Source organism: Dermacentor albipictus, chromosome 6, assembly GCF_038994185.2.
Source record: "Dermacentor albipictus isolate Rhodes 1998 colony chromosome 6, USDA_Dalb.pri_finalv2, whole genome shotgun sequence".
Taxonomy (NCBI): domain Eukaryota; kingdom Metazoa; phylum Arthropoda; class Arachnida; order Ixodida; family Ixodidae; genus Dermacentor; species Dermacentor albipictus.
Genome location: NC_091826.1, coordinates 135,796,301 through 135,812,571, shown reverse-complemented (window position 1 = coordinate 135,812,571; position 16,271 = coordinate 135,796,301).

The window sequence follows — 16,271 nt, the reverse complement described above, 5'->3', positions numbered from 1 at the left end:
GCGTGAAAAGTCCTTGACAAAGCGCCTATAGTAGGCACACATGCCAAGGAATCTGCGCACTGCCTTCTTGTCGGTTGGCTGCGGGAACATTGCGATGGCAGCTGTCTTCTGTGGGTCAGGGCGTACTCCTGATATGCTGATCACGTGGCCTAGGAACAAAAGCTCACCGTAAGCGAAACGGCACTTTTCCGGCTTCAGAGTGAGCCCTGATGACTTGATGGCTTCTAACACTGTCGCAAGCCGCTTAAGGTGATCGTCGAAATTTCCGGCGAAGACGACGACGTCATCCAAGTAAACAAGACAGGTCTGCCACTTCAGTCCTGCTAAAACCGTGTCCATCACGCGCTGGAACGTTGCAGGCGCCGAGCACAGTCCAAATGGCATAACCTTGATTTCATAGAGGCCGTCTGGCGTGATGAAGGCGGTCTTTTCGCGATCCCTTTCGTCGACTTCTATTTGCCAGTAGCCAGACTTGAGGTCCATCGATGAGAAGTATTTAGCATTGCAGAGCCGATCTAATGCGTCGTCTATCCGTGGGAGGGGGTATACGTCTTTCTTCGTGATTTTGTTCAGTCGACGATAATCGACGCAGAAACGTAGGGTTCCGTCCTTTTTCTTCACTAAAACAACTGGAGACGCCCACGGGCTTTTCGACGGCTGGATGATGTCGTCGCGCAGCATTTCGTCGACTTGCTGTCTTATAGCTTCGCGTTCTCGCGTCGAAACTCGGTAAGGGCTCTGGCGTAGCGGTCGAGCCCTCTCTTCGGTGATTATGCGATGCTTTGCGACTGGTGTTTGTCGAATCCTTGATGACGTCGAAAACAAGCTTTTGTATCGTCGCAGCAGACTTCTGAGCTGCTGTTGCTTAATCACGGGGAGACTTGGATTAATGTCGTAGTCTGGTTCGGGAACCGTCGTCGTCGGGGTAGATGCTGCGGAATCCGAGAGGACAAACGCATTACTGGTTTCCAAAATTTCCTCGATGTACGCGATCGTCGTGCCCTTGTTGATGTGCTTAAACTCTTGGCTGAAGTTGGTTAGCATAACTTCCACTTGCCCTCTGTGGAGTCGAGCGATCCCTCTTGCGACGCAAATTTCACGGTCGAGCAGTAGATGTTGGTCGCCCTCGATGACGCCTTTTACGTCAGCGGGTGTTTCCGTGCCGACGGAAATAATAATGCTGGAGCGCGGCGGGATGCTCACTTCATCTTCAAGCACACTCAAGGCGTGGTGACTACGACAGCTCTCCGGCGGTATCGCTTGATCTTGTGACAGCGTTATCGATTTCGACTTCAGGTCGATGACTGCGCCATGTTGATTCAAGAAGTCCATGCCGAGAATGACGTCTCGTGAACACTGTTGGAGGACAACGAAGGTGGCAGGGTAAGTCCGGTCATGAACGGTAATTCTTGCCGTGCAGATTCCAGTCGGTGTAATGAGGTGTCCTCCAGCGGTTCGAATTTGGGGGCCCTCCCATGCAGTCTTAACCTTCTTCAACTAGGCGGCGATGTGTCCACTCATTACGGAGTAATCGGCCCCTGTGTCGACTAAGGCAGTGACTGCGTGGCCGTCGAGAAGCACGTCGAGGTCGGTGGTTCTTTGTCTGGCATTGCAGTTAGGTCGTGGCGTCGGATCACGGCTGCGTCGTGTTGAACTGAAGTTGGAACGTCGCGACGTCAAGTCGTCGTTCGTCTGTGTAGTCTTGCCTTCCTGACTTCGTCTGGACGGCGGCGTGTCGTTGTCATGTCGTCGAGATCGTTTCTTCGTCGTCTTCGTCGGCGGCGTAAGATCTTCGTCAGTTCGACGAACAGAAACCGCACCTCCATCGGTTGCTGCTTTTATTTTTCCGGATATGGGCTCGCTGACCGGCTCCGGGCTGGGCCAGTGTATGGTCGGCGCTGCGGCGACAGGTAGAGGCCTGGTGATGGCGAACGGGACGGTCGTCGAGCGCTCCACTGAGTGGCGGCGAGGTAATCGGCGATGTCACGTGGGCGCTCGCCAAGCTGTGGACGCGGCGCATTCACGGCCAACCCTCTCAGTCCCAAGTCGCGGTATGGGCATCGGCGGTACACATGTCCGGCTTCTCCGCAGTGATAGCAGAGCGGGCGGTGGTCGGGTGCTCGCCAAATGTCCGTCTTCCTCGCGTAGGTGCGCTGGGCGACGGGTGGGCGTGCTGGCGGCGGCGGCGGCGGACGACGGAATTGCGTCGTTGCAGGGCCCTGGCGTGGTCGCGGAGGGGGACCTTGACGGCGTCCGACGGCGGCGTAGGTGATCGCTTCTGGCTGGGGCTGCGGTAATTGAGGTTGCACCTCAGGAACCCCAAGCGATCGCTGAACCTCATCTTTCACGATGTCAGCGATGTAAGCTACTTGAGGCTGCGACGAAGGCAGGACCTTGCGCAGTTCTTCGCGCACAATGGCCCTGATGGTCTCTTGAAGGTCGTCCGAACCCAGTCCTTGGATGGCATACTGCGGCGTGTGCCCCTGGCGGTTATATTGCCGGGTGCGCATCTCCAGAGTTTTCTCGATCACCGATGCCTCTGCAGAAAACTCAGCCACAGTCTTCGGTGGGTTACGAATAAGTACGGCGAAAAGTTCCTGCTTGACGCCCCGCATCAGGAAGCGAACTTTTTTCTCCTCCGACATTTCCGGGTCGGCGTGCCGGAAAAGACGAGCCATCTCCTCCGTGAAGATCGCGATCGTCTCGTTTGGCAGCTGCACTCTGGTTTCTAGTAGAGCTTGGGCTCGCTCTTTTCGCACGACGCTTGTAAACGTGTGCAAGAAGCCGCTTCGGAAAAGGTCCCACGTCGTTAAGGTGGCTTCCCGATTCTCGAACCACGTCTTGGCGGCGCCTTCCAATGCGAAATAGACATGCCGCAGCTTGTCGTCACTGTCCCAACTGTTAAACTTAGCGACCCTCTCATACGTTTCGAGCCAGGTTTCCGGGTCCTCGAATGTTGATCCGCGGAACGTCGGAGGTTCCCTGGGCTGCTGCCGCACGATGGGGGATGCTGGGGCTGCCATTGGGGTTGCCTTGTCCACAATCTTCTTGGTCTTCTCAGGTAGAAGTCCGTGCTCCGGGGGCAGCTGTTGAAGACGGCGGCTTGCTCGATGTTCCGGGACGGCGCTGGTGTTGTCTTTGCGGTCCGGGCTTGTATTACGGCTTGTCGGGGGCGTCCGGTACATGGACGTAAAGCACCTCCACCAGATGTCACGTGGTAGTGACGGCGAAGAGAGAAGCAGTACGGTGGAATACAAAACTAGCTTTTATTGGGCGAACCTGTGCCCACAAAACAGGCTACACTTATAGCACAACGAAAGCGGCGAACATTTGCTCAGTGGTGGTGGCAACGGACGGAACGGCTCTGCAGTGATCGCTATCCTCTGCTTTTGCAGTTACTGCGTTGGAACACTTCACTGTCTTCAATATCACCGCTTGCCTGCTGCAGCTTCCCGATAGCGGCCGCTACCACGTGTTAGCTACAGCTCTACGTCATGAGCCACGTCACCGCCGTGCTGACTTAAAGACGACGGCAAGCCTTCGACGAGCCCATTTGCTCAGTGGTGGTGGCAACGGACGGAACGGCTCTACAGTGATCGCTATCCTCTGCTTTTGCAGGTTGGTTTAATTTCTGACTACTTTAACGTACTATATTGCTTCTGCCACCACCACTGCTGCGTATACTTCCTTTACAAGTGCTTTGTAACTTCTGTTCTTTTGAACCGAAATGTCGGAGTTGTGTTTGGTCTGTAATGAGCTGCTCCCAGATAATTGTGTGAATCCAACGTGTTCTGAATGTAACTACAGTTACCATTTGGGAACATGCTCGGGCATAAGCAAAACTGCCTTCAAAGCTAAAGATGATACGTCAAAAAGAGCATGGAAATGCCAAACATGTCTAGTCTTAGCTGCCCGTGGGACTCAATGCGCAAGTGGTAAATTTCGGGATGAAAAAGCACTGGAGAAGGTGCTCATTGAAATTAATCGAAAATTGACTGAGTTACCTGTAATTCAGAGTAGGGTGGATGCTCTTTTTTCAATTAAGGAAACGGTCGACAAAATGGAACACTCCATTGAGCATCTGTCTGAACAGTACGACATGGTACTTGCAGAATTAAAAAAATAATCTGCAGAAATCCTAAGCCTTGGGAAAAGAATCGATGTGGTGGAATCCTCTCACAACAATCAGGAAGTGTCTGAATTAAAAAAACAGGTCGCCGCCCTCGAACAGTACAGTAGAAGACAGAACCTAGAAATTCAGGGACTGCCAGATGTTGAAAACGAGAATCTGTTCGCTAGGGTGAATGAACTGGCAAATAAACTTCACCTTCCTCAGTTGACCCGTACCGACTTTGAGGCCTTACACAGGCTGCCTGCCAAGCCTGGCGAGGCCTCGGTAATATTAGTTCGTTTCACATCACGTGTCATGCGCGATGAATGGATGGCAAAGAAAAACGAACTTACAGCTGCTCAATTGGCGATACATTTCAGAGACAATTTGACACCGCAGAATAAGAAACTTTTGTGGATGATGAAGGCAAAGGCGCGGGAAATGCACTACGAGTTCGCATGGCAAAAGGATGGAAAGCTTTTCATGCGTAAGGCATCTGGCCAGCGGGCAGTGCGCATCAATTGCGAAGCTGATCTTGATAGGATTCGTTGAGCGGCCACAAGATTGCACTGCTTATAATTTTCGTTGTTGTGATTTCTGCTTTCGATGACTGACTTCACTAAGGTTATGTATCACGATGTTTCTTCTTTTAAATCCCTAGTACATACCCTGCGCAGAAAAATCGATAACATGTCAGTTTTCCACGCAAATATAAGAAGCTTGAGGAACAAGCAACTTGAAACAGAGGCATTTTTTGAATCCCTTGATTACAATTTTAATTTTATAGCATTTACGGAAACTTGGTTTCAGAATGTTCAAGATGTTGTACACTTTTCCGGCTATAGGTCTGAAGGTGTTTATAGATCAGGTCGTAGAGGTGGAGGAACTTCATTGTATATTAAAGATGACATTGCCTATGATGTCTTGTCGCAGTTTTCTGGTATTACTGCGCATTATGAATCAATCGTTGTTAAGAGTGCTGGAACAGTCATTGCTTCAATTTATCGCCCGCCTTCTGGTGAAGCTACAGCATTCTTTGAATATATTACGTCTGTTTTTGAATATGTGTCCTCTGCAATGCTTCCCATTGTCCTGGTTGGTGATTTTAACATTGACTTACTAATAGACAGTTCACCGTCTGGACAATTTTTAGACATAATTGAGTCATTCTCTTGTACAAATGTTATACGCTCGCCGACAAGAATAACAGGATTAAGACAAACTTTTATTGATCTGTGTGTAGTTAGTCATGATGAAAGTGATGTTATACCTGGCATTTTTTCAGTCGATTTGAGTGATCACTTACCTGAGTTTTGTATCTTTCCTGTTCCAAAAAACAAAATACATCCTGCTCGCATTCCCCCAGTACCTTATCGTAGTTTTAATCAAATGAGTCTCTCTGCTTTTCACTCGATGATCGAGTGTGTTGACTGGTCGGATGTTTATGAGGAAGAAAACGCAAGCATTTCATACGACATTTTTCTGCAAAAAGTTAAATGTTGCTATGAAGAAGCTTTTCCTTTGCGTTATGCGAAAAAAGCACATAAAAAATGTAGAAAACCATGGGTAACAAAAGAGTTACTTCAAAGAATAAAAGCCCGTGATATGATGTACCGTCAATTTATTAATCTAAAAGATATCTCTCTTCTAATTGAGTATAAGAAAATTCGAAACAAGTTAAACTCTGATCTCAAGAAAGCTCGATGTGAATATTACAAGAATAGGTTTATTGCTGTTTCTCATGACCCTAAAAAAATTTGGAACACATTACGATTGCTTATTGGTCAACAACAAAACAGCATCCCTGGTACACTAATTACTGATGGTGTCGAATACAGTAAAGAGACTTTGTCAGATAAATTCAATTCCCACTTTTTATCTTCAGGCGCATATCCATCTTCCAGCACTCAGCTAGATGCACAGAAATATGTATCCTCTTGCATTACGAATTCTATATTTATGTCTCCTTGCAGTGAATTAGAGATAAACTCTTTTCTTAAGAAGCTAAATAAAAATACTGCTGCCGGTAATGACGACATTAAAGCTACTCCAATTATTTTCGTTGCTAACCTTTTATCAGCACCTTTGCAGCATATTTGCAACAGAGCATTATCAACAGGCATTCTTCCAGTTAATATGAAAATAGCTAGGGTTGCGGTCTTGCACAAAGGTGGTCCTTTGAATAATCTTAACAATTATCGACCGATTTCGGTGTTACCTTTATTCTCAAAGGTTTTAGAGCACATAATAAAAACAAGAATAACCAAGTTTCTTGATGAACATGAATTGCTTATCAAGGAACAATTCGGCTTTCGCGAGAAAAAATCTACTGAAACAGCTTTACTTAGTATCAAAGAAAAATTAGCAAAGAATATTGATAGCAAGGTGTTCACCCTGGGAATTTTTTTAGACTTCCGAAAAGCATTTGACTCGGTCAAGCATAATATACTGTTCGAAAAATTACCACATTACGGCATTCGAGGGGTAGCTCTACAATTAGTGCGCAGTTACTTCACAGACAGGCTACAGTATACGTTTCTTCATGGGTATGAATCTCAGCTACAGCCTTTGAAATTCGGTGTACCACAAGGTTCTATACTCGGTCCACTCTTTTTTACTATCTACATAAATGATATCGTGCCGGTACCACAATCTTCCTCTATAGTTCTGTATGCGGATGATACCAGCTCGTTTTTCTCTGGAAGCCGCTTAAGAGATTTAGAAATCGCGGCGAACGAATGGTTGGTATCGCTTTCTTACTGGCTTGAGTGTAACCAGCTAGAATTAAATGTTAGTAAAAGTAAATATATTTTATTCATAGGCAGAAATAAACGCGAAGATTACACCATTTCTGTTAGATTTAAAAATAATGACATCGAGCGTGTCCCATTGTTTAAATTCTTAGGTGTACTTTTTCATGAAAATCTCAGTTGGACACCGCAAATCAACAAAGTACATGCCAGTATGTCTAGATCAATTTCTGTCTTATATACACTTAGGTCTCTAGTACCAAACTGGCTAAAGCTCCAGTTATATTATTCACTAGTTCATTCCCATCTCAATTACTGTCTCTTAATATGGGGTACGATTTCAGGAACGAACCTTGAAAGGTTAAAAATTATACAAAAGAAAGCTGTTCGCTGCCTAGAAAATCTGGAACCAACTGAACACACTGCGCCATATTTTATCAAGCTTAAATTGCTTACTGTTAACCAACTTTTTAATCTGAAGCTCGCCTTGTATATTCGCAAGGAAATTGGAAATAAATGGACTAGTTATATGGCTCATTGCTACCCTACTAATGTTCCCTATGATCTCCGACACGAGCGATTTAGAATACCGTTATTTAGAACCATTTACGGTAATCAAACATTGCTCTACCTTATACCTAACTTTCTCCGCAACAATAGCCATATCCACGAACTTATTGAAAACTGTACTTCTATCCACAGTTTAAAGAAAAATGTTAAAATTTACTTACTGTCTGGTGCTCTGTCCTAAATAAATTCTTGAGTTTAAAAAAAAAAAAACCTTTTTATTGCTCTATAACCTCTGTGTTCTGCTGCGTTTTCTAACAGTTATACATTGTTAGGAATTATGTTACATTTTTGTATAACGCTTGCACAAACTTTGTACTTTTTAATATGTTGCCATTTATGTACGCGTTTGTGCTTCTTATGGTTGTTGCTGTTGCATTATTGTGTGATTCCGTTACCCAATTTAAAATGCCTAATCACGATATTACCTCTGTTCATGAAAATCTTTTTGTGGCGCTTTATTGTACAAAGCCATTGTTGTTCCTTTTTTTTATTCTCACTGCTTCTGAGCAAATGCATGGGTGGAGGGACCTTAGTCAGGCAGAGCTCATCTGCCTTTTAGTCCTTTGAACCCAGGCAATGTATGTCTGAATAAACAAATAAATAAACAAACAAACGAACAGACAAACAAACACAGTCGGCGATCGTCGAAAATCTGATCAGCGGGTCAAGCGCGTCGGCTTTTATACAGCAGTCATCGAATGTTCCAGATTAATCGTTGGGACCCGCATGCCTTCTACAAAGTTCTACACCATTCGTGTCAAGCGATGAAATCAGACAACACAAAGTTCGGCGACAACAAACAGCGGATAGAAGCATCGATAACTTTCCAGAAACTTCTTTTACACGCAGGCGCGTCCTGCGCTGCACGATAACATTTGTAAGGCGGCCAAACCTGGTCGCCCGATAAAGATAAGTACACGTGTCAATATGCTCTCCATGTACGTCGCCTCTGATCATTCAAACTGGGACCAAGTTCTCCCTTTCGTGACTTATGCGTACAATACTGCGACCCAAGCAACTACTGGTTTTTCCCCTTACTTTCTCCTATACCGACGAGAACCTTCTACTACTCTCGATACCATTCTGTCATATACATCTGACGCGTCCGAAAGTACTCCGCTATCTGAAGCTGCTCGTTATGCCCGAGGAATGCCGCCAGCTGGCCCGCTCTTTTTCCACCGAGGACCAGTGGCAGCAGCAATCCCGTCAACCTGCCGGCCGTTCTGCACCAACTTTTTTGCCTGGCTCTCTCGTATGGCTTCGGGTACCCGCTACTACACTCGGCCTCTCCTCAAAACTTGTCGCAAAGTACCTAGGACCCTACCGCGTTCTCGAGCAAACGTCCTCCGTCAATTACATTGTAGAGCTCCTCACGCCATCGACGGACCTACGCCATCGCGGCCGCAAACTTGTCCACGTCTCTCGCATTAAGCCGTACTACGACCCAACAGTAGTCTCTTCGCCTTAAGCCGCCAGGATGGCGCCTTTTTCTGCGGAGGGCGATTGTAACGAAGAAGAGTAGCCGCCTGCGCCACAGCACCATCGCTACCGGCATGAGCTCGTGGTTGATGTCTTTCGCCGAACGCTTGTGACGGCTACCCGTTCGCGCCCGTTGCTAATAAATCTCTGAGCAATATATATATATATATATATATATATATATATTGACACGTGTACGTGCCTACCTTTATCGGGTGGCCACGCTTCGCCGCCTAACAAATGTCATCGCACAGCGCGGGACGCTACTGCATGCATCGGAAGTTTCTGGAATGTTATCGATGATTCTATGCGCCGTCTGTTGTCGCTGAGCCTTGTGTTATCTGATTTCATCGCGTGACGCGAATAGTGTAGAACTTTGTGGAAGACACGCTGGTTTCAGCGATTAGTCTGGAACATTCGACGACTGCTGTATAAAAGCCGACGCACTTGACTCGCTGATTAGATTTTGACGATCGTCGATTGTGTTCGCCATTGTCGCCATCCTTTAAGTGTAGATTAAGTTATGGGGTTTTACGTGCCAAAACCACTTTCTCATTATGAGGCAGACCATAGTGGAGGACTCCGGAAATTTTGACCACCCGTGGGTCTTTAACGCGCACGTAAATCTATGTACACGGGTGTTTGTTTTCGCATGTCGCCCCCATCGCAATGCGGCCGCCATGGCCGCAAATATATATATATATATATATATATATATATATATATATATATATATATATATATATATGTGTGTGTGTGTGTGTGTGTGTGTGTGCAGGGCGTTTTAGGTAATTTGATCCACAGACTTATCTACTGGGTGGACAAGGGGGCACCCAACTGGTAGTTGAGTGAAGGGGGTACTTACACCCTCTCAGAGGTGATGGAGGGGCAAGTCAGGTAAATAGGCCCATAGGTGTACCTACCTGGTGGGGCACTTGCATCGCTGCCCACTCGGGAGATGCATGTATGGTTCAAGTAAGGTATATATCTGTATATATCTAGTGGTGGTTAATGATCAGTAAAACAATATATATTAGCAAAACACGCAGAGGTATATGTGTTTGTGTGTTTTTTCTCATATATATTGAAACTCAATATTGTAGAATAAGTCTCAATATTACTCAGTATTATTCAACAGTCAACGTTCAGTCAATGCCTTTATTGTTGTAAACTTCTCAAAAACTTTATTGTTGAGTTATTACTGCAAGCTTTCTATAACTGTTGCGCCATTGTTGAAGAAATATTGAGTCAGCAAGTCATCAACAATGGACCAACAACATTTCAATAGTGATTTTTAAGAGTAGGACACCATGTGACGCGTTTGTACGAATGTTGGCTGCTAGCAGGCTCCTGCTTTCGCTTAAAAAACGTGGCCTAGTCATCACCTTCGTGCTTCTATAAATTAAAGAGTTGCCACTTTTTAGTCATGAGCACAGTAACCTTATATATTGTTTTTTGCTTTACTACAGCCCTCGGAATAATGCTTCGTTAGCGACTATATGGCGCATTACACAAAGAGCGCGTGCTTTACAGACCTTGTTGTCCCTGTCATGCCGGTTTATGAGTGAACAGGCCAAGGCCAGTTTTCTTATACCACGCTCATTCACTTGTGCTTTCCGTTGGAACCTTCGTATTTACCCAGATTCTGAAACTAGTCTCCCTAAGAAATAGACTGAACGTTATCCGCCGCCATACCTGACAACGTGCGGCGCACTGATATCGCTGGAACGAACCTGGTAGCAGCTTCATTCGAATCGCAGGCCCAAACTTCAATTGGCACAGGATGGAAAAATATTCGCTGCACTTTCATTCTGCATACACTCTAAACAGCCCCACGTGTTCCGAGTGAATCTAGAATTCTTCACTACAGTGTTTCTTAGTAAATCTGTAACTTTGCAACAACATACAACGTCTGTTGTATGACCCCGTAACAATATTGATCTAACAGACACCGAAAGATGCTAAAATGGCATGCTTTGGATTTTCGAACAGCCTCCCTATCGAGGAACAGCCCCCCTATCGAGGAACGAAATTAAATATTTAGTTCTATCATAACGAGCTAACAAACAGACACCAAGGGCAACATATGTGAGATTACTTGTCCTAATAATTGAAATAAACAAATGATAAATTTATGGCAATGGAAGTGGATAAAAAAAAAACAAGTTACCGCAGGTGGAGAATGATCCCACGTCTTCGCATTACGCCTACGATGCCCTAAGCGATTGAGCTACCACAGCGCCGATTGCCAGTCTACATTCTTGGGTATTTATATTTTAATAATGCGTAATGCGAAGACTTGGGAAAGTTACCTATCTGTGGCAAATTGTTTTTCATCCACTCTCATTGCCATCAATTTGTCATTTCTTAATTTGACTTATCAAGTTGAAGTGATTTCCCTTATGTTGTCCTTGGTGTCGTTGTTTGTTGGCTGCTTATGATATGACTAGTAAAAATCGGGCCCCTCGTTTAACCCCCTTTCTCTTCGTTCATACTGAGTTCTAGGCACTGCAGCCTGTAGGAAAGCGCTTATTGTAAACCCGAAATGAAAGGATATCTTATTTCCTAGCGACTGTATTAGACTATTTCATAGAATTCTTACGCGCACGCATTGCAGCTGCAAAAGGGGCGAAGACGTCAAGGGGCGTTCACATGCAGAATACGCGAAGCTGCTGGAATGCGAAGCAGAATTGCTCGAAATTCAAACTTCTCCCGTTAAAGGTCGCACCGAAGCGTCTTGTATCGTCGTACATAGGCGAGCTGACTTTTCCACGAGAAAGTATGAACCGAGGAAAAAAAAAGCAAAGAAACCCGATCGGAGGGCGTGCGCTTAGTCGGTGCGCAGAGGAGAGTTCACCGCAATCTGTCGCCACCTCGCGCCTGAGAATCGGCGCGGCTGCTGCCTGGGCGCTGCAGCGAGAGAAGCCGGCGCAAGAAGGCTTCGCGAGGGGGGCTACATCTTCGCCGGCTGTCGGCCTCCTCCTCCTCTCCCGGCAGCATTTGTGCATGGGAGGCGAGGATGAAAGAGCATCATTTTTAAACGACTCCCGCGCCACGAAAAGAGAGGGCGGCTGGGGATCAAGTCCCTCCTGGAAATGCTCTCTTGATTCCGCCTTTTGTTCTTGCTTTGCGCGCATCCTCGGGGACCACGAACATCGGCGGACCTCCCTCGGCCGCCGCCATCCGAATCTATAGAGGAGTGATTTTCGAGCAAGACAAATTGCCCAGATTTGGTTGCTGTCTGACTGCTCGGCAAGCCCGCTCCCGCGGCGAGAGACCGTCGAGCCACCACATATGGAGATCTATGTCGGCGCCAAGGAACGCCCCAGGAAATGCGTGCAGCGACACGAAGCCGGCGGCAAAGAGCGCTTAATTCTGTGTCACTTGGTCGCTGCAGGACATGCATTTCGCTACGGAAAGGCGCGGGATGTTGCCCCGCCGACGCATGCGGTGCATGCTTCGTGACTGCTGCCTTGCGCAAACGTGCCCAGATGGTGAGCCCTCGCATATGAGCGCGACTGAACGGCGCAAGAGTGCCGACAACCGGCGTGGCATGGTTTGCCCGCAATACCAGTATACGACAAAACTTAAGAGCAACCTCAACTCTAGCTGGGCACCCAAATTACACACTCCTCTATGCTAACGACGTGACTGACAACAATTCCGGTGCGAATAGTCCTTACCCATTGCTTCTCAGAGCGCGGTTACTTAGCTTTAAGGAATTTCTGTAGGACGGTGACGAGTGAGTTCCAGTCCGCAGCCGAATGCTTCGTGCTGGCGCATGCAATGCTTCTTACCTCGCCAGCTTACGCGTGTACTATATTTACAGCTCAATTGTCAGCCACGCATTCGTCCTTCGTACACTTTATATATAGAGCATCTGTTCTTCTTGCTGGTCTTTGCACAAGTTCATCATACAAAAATTTGCCCAGAATTAAGCCAAGTCGAATGAGTTCGGAGGTATTGTTATTTGCATCATGATTTTCGTCTTTTATCGGATGATACCGAAGAGATTGCAACTAACTTCTGTGCAGGGCGCTAACTAGCCCCTATACAACCCTAGGGCCACAAGAGATGCTATAGGGGCGCCCATAGGATCAATTTCGGCCATCTGTTCTTCTTTCACACACAAAACTCTGGAATCGAGCATTGCGTACATATATATATATATAATATGCAAAGCAGTGCAAGTGCATGTATCCTGGGCAATGACGCCACCTATATAGTTTCTGTAACGCATTGACTACCATAAATATTTTTCTGTCATCAGAAACGAAAATTTGCATTACGCCAATCACTTCAAACGGGATACAATTTGGTTATTTATTTCGTTTTAATGTGTTATATTATTTGCGAGGAAGTAATGGTTTAGCAGCACACCTGGGCTTTCACCAGCTGGAGCAAATGTTGTATGTACAGAGTTGTACACGGGAACTATTATTGTGTAAAAAAAAAGCAAAAAGGAAAGCTCGTGCGCGAGCACGGCGAGCAACCCCGTGTGCGATGGGAACTGACCGCTCGCGTACGAGCTCCCTGTAAACCAGACTTCTTGACGTTACTGAAAAAAAGTAACCGATTACAAATTAAATTACTTCATTCAACAACGCTATTGAGCACAGTATCTAATTGCTGCCCTACGAAATGAGTTTAACAATTACTCAAAAAGAATCAATTGCTTCTACGTTGTTTTGCTCCGAACCTTTATTAACACTGAATGAGGCTCACGTAACGAACTGGCCTGGCACGTCCTTTGCATGCCTTTTACACATAGTTTGTCTTTACTAGCAATTACTTTTCAAAATTTTTGTAGATGATCTTCCCTCATTTTCCGGGGACGACACCAGCACAGGAAAGTCGTTCGACGTGCACCATGGAGGGAAGGGAGGTGCCCTAGTGCGCGAACGCTACACATGCGCGCGAGATGGCAATTCCTCAATGCTCGCGGTTTGGACCCTCTTTCGCGAAGCGCCCTGATTCATTATTTCTAGGGCCCGGAGAAGGCGCTCCCGGTGAGAAGCTGAAAATGCGCTCCTCCTGTGACTTCCTCGCCTTAACGTGTGAAATGGTCATAGCTATCCAGACACACCAGTGCCGGCTCAATCTATCGGCCACCATCTTGCCGGGCGTTGTGAGATGAGAGAAAAAACAGCGCATCAAGACAGAACACAAGGGAAGAACTACCAACACACACTGCGCTGTTAGATTACAATGAGTCAAATACTGAACCTTCAGTGCCTGAACATGTGCATTCACCAAGACGCTGCGTGGCGCAAGCGTGGGCGCAGGCGTTGCTTCACTGCAGTTTCCACGAAATTCATAAAGCTCCTGCGCCACTTTTTACAGCTTTTGTCGTCAATAAATTTGCTGGTTACGTGTGCTTGATTACTATAAAATATTAATTGAATTATAGTGCGCGTAAACCTTCGTAAAGAAGTAAAGAAAGCCTTGGGAGCTATGCAAAGGGGGAAGGCAGCTGGGGAGGATCAGGTAACAGCAGATTTGTTGCAGGATGGTGGGCAGATCGTTCTAGAAAAACTAGCCACAATGCATGCGCAATGCCTCATGACTTGGAGCGTACCGGAATTTTGGAAGAACGCTAACATAATCCTAATCCATAAGAACGGGGTCGCCGAAGATTTGAGAAATTATAGACCGATCAGCTTACTGTAAGTTACCTACAAAGCATTTACTAAGGTAATCACGAATAGAATCACGAACACCTTAGACTTCTGTCAAGCAAAGGACCATGCAGGATTGCGTAAAGGCTACTCAACAATATACCATATTCATACTACCAATCAGGTGATAGAGAAATGTGCGGAATATAACCAACCCTTACAAATTGCTTTCATTGATTACGAGAAAGCGTTTGATTCAATCGAAACTTTAGCAGTCATGGAGGCATTACGGAATCAGGGTGTAGACGAGCCGTATGTAAAAATACTCAAAAATATCTATAGAGGCTCCACAGCCACCGTAATCCTCCATAAAGAAAGCAACAAAATCCCAATAAAGAAAGGCGTTTGGCAGGCAGATACGATCACTCCAATGCTATAGACAGCGTGTTTACAGGAGGTATTCAGAGACCTGGATTGGGAAGAATTGGGGATAATAGTTAATGGAGAATACCTTAGTAACTTACGATTCGCTGATGATATTGCCTTGGTTAGTAGCTCAGGGGACCAATTGCAATGCATGCTCATTGACCTGTAGAGGCAAAGCAGAAGGGTGGATCTAAAACTTAATCTGCAGAAAACTAACGTAATGCTTAACAGTCTCGGAAGAGAACAGCAGTTTACGATAGGTAGCGAGGCGCTGGAAGTGGTAAGGGACTACATCTACTTATAACAGGTAGTGACCGCGGATCCGGTTCATGAGACTGAAATAACCAGAAGACTAAGAATGGGCTGGGGTGCGTTTGGCAGGCATTCTCAGGTCATGAACAGCAGGTTGCCATTATCCCTCAAGAGAAAAGTGTATAAGGACTGTGTCTTACCGGTACTCACGTACGGGGAGAAACCTGTAGGCTTACGAAAAGGGTTCTACTTAAATTGAGGACAACGCAACGAGCTATGGAACGAAGATTGATAGGTGTAACGCTAAGGGATAAGAAAAGAGCAGATTGGGTGAGGGAACAAATGCGAGTTAACGACATCTTAGCTGAAATCAAGAAAAAGAAATGGGCATGGGCAGGACAAGTAATGAGGAGGGAAGATAACCGAAGGTCATTAAGGGTTGCGGACTGGATTCCAAGGGAACGGAAGCGTAGCAGGGGGCGGCAGAAAGTTAAGTGGGCGGATGAGATTAAGAAGTTTGCAGGGACAACATGGCCACAATTAGTACATGACCGGGGTAGTTGGAGATGTATGGAAGAGGCCTTTGCCCTGCAGTGGGCGCAACCGGGATGGTGATGATGATGATGAAACCCTCGTACTCACATTTCGCGGTATGGGCACCGGTAATAGACGTTGCCCGCTTCTTCGCAGTGGTGGAAGAGCGGGTGGTGGTGGGGGGCACGCCAAACGTTAGTCTTCCTTGGAATGCTGCGCTGGGGACGGGTGTACATGCTGGCAGCGGCGGGGGACGACGGAGCTTTGCTTTTACTGTGCCGTGGTGTGGGCCCGGAGGGGTAACATGACGGCAGTCGATGGCGGTTGTTCGGGAACTCGTAGTGATAGATGCAGCTCTCGGCGGACGATGTCAGAAACTGAATCCACCTGGGGCTGACTCGCAGGGAGCATCTTTCGTAGTTCTTCACGCATAACTTATTGTCTCTCGCGAGACGTTGAAGCAGAGGGCTTGAATTTCCGCACAGTCTGGTATGGAGCGGCGATTCAATTGTCTGGTCCGCATTTCCGGCG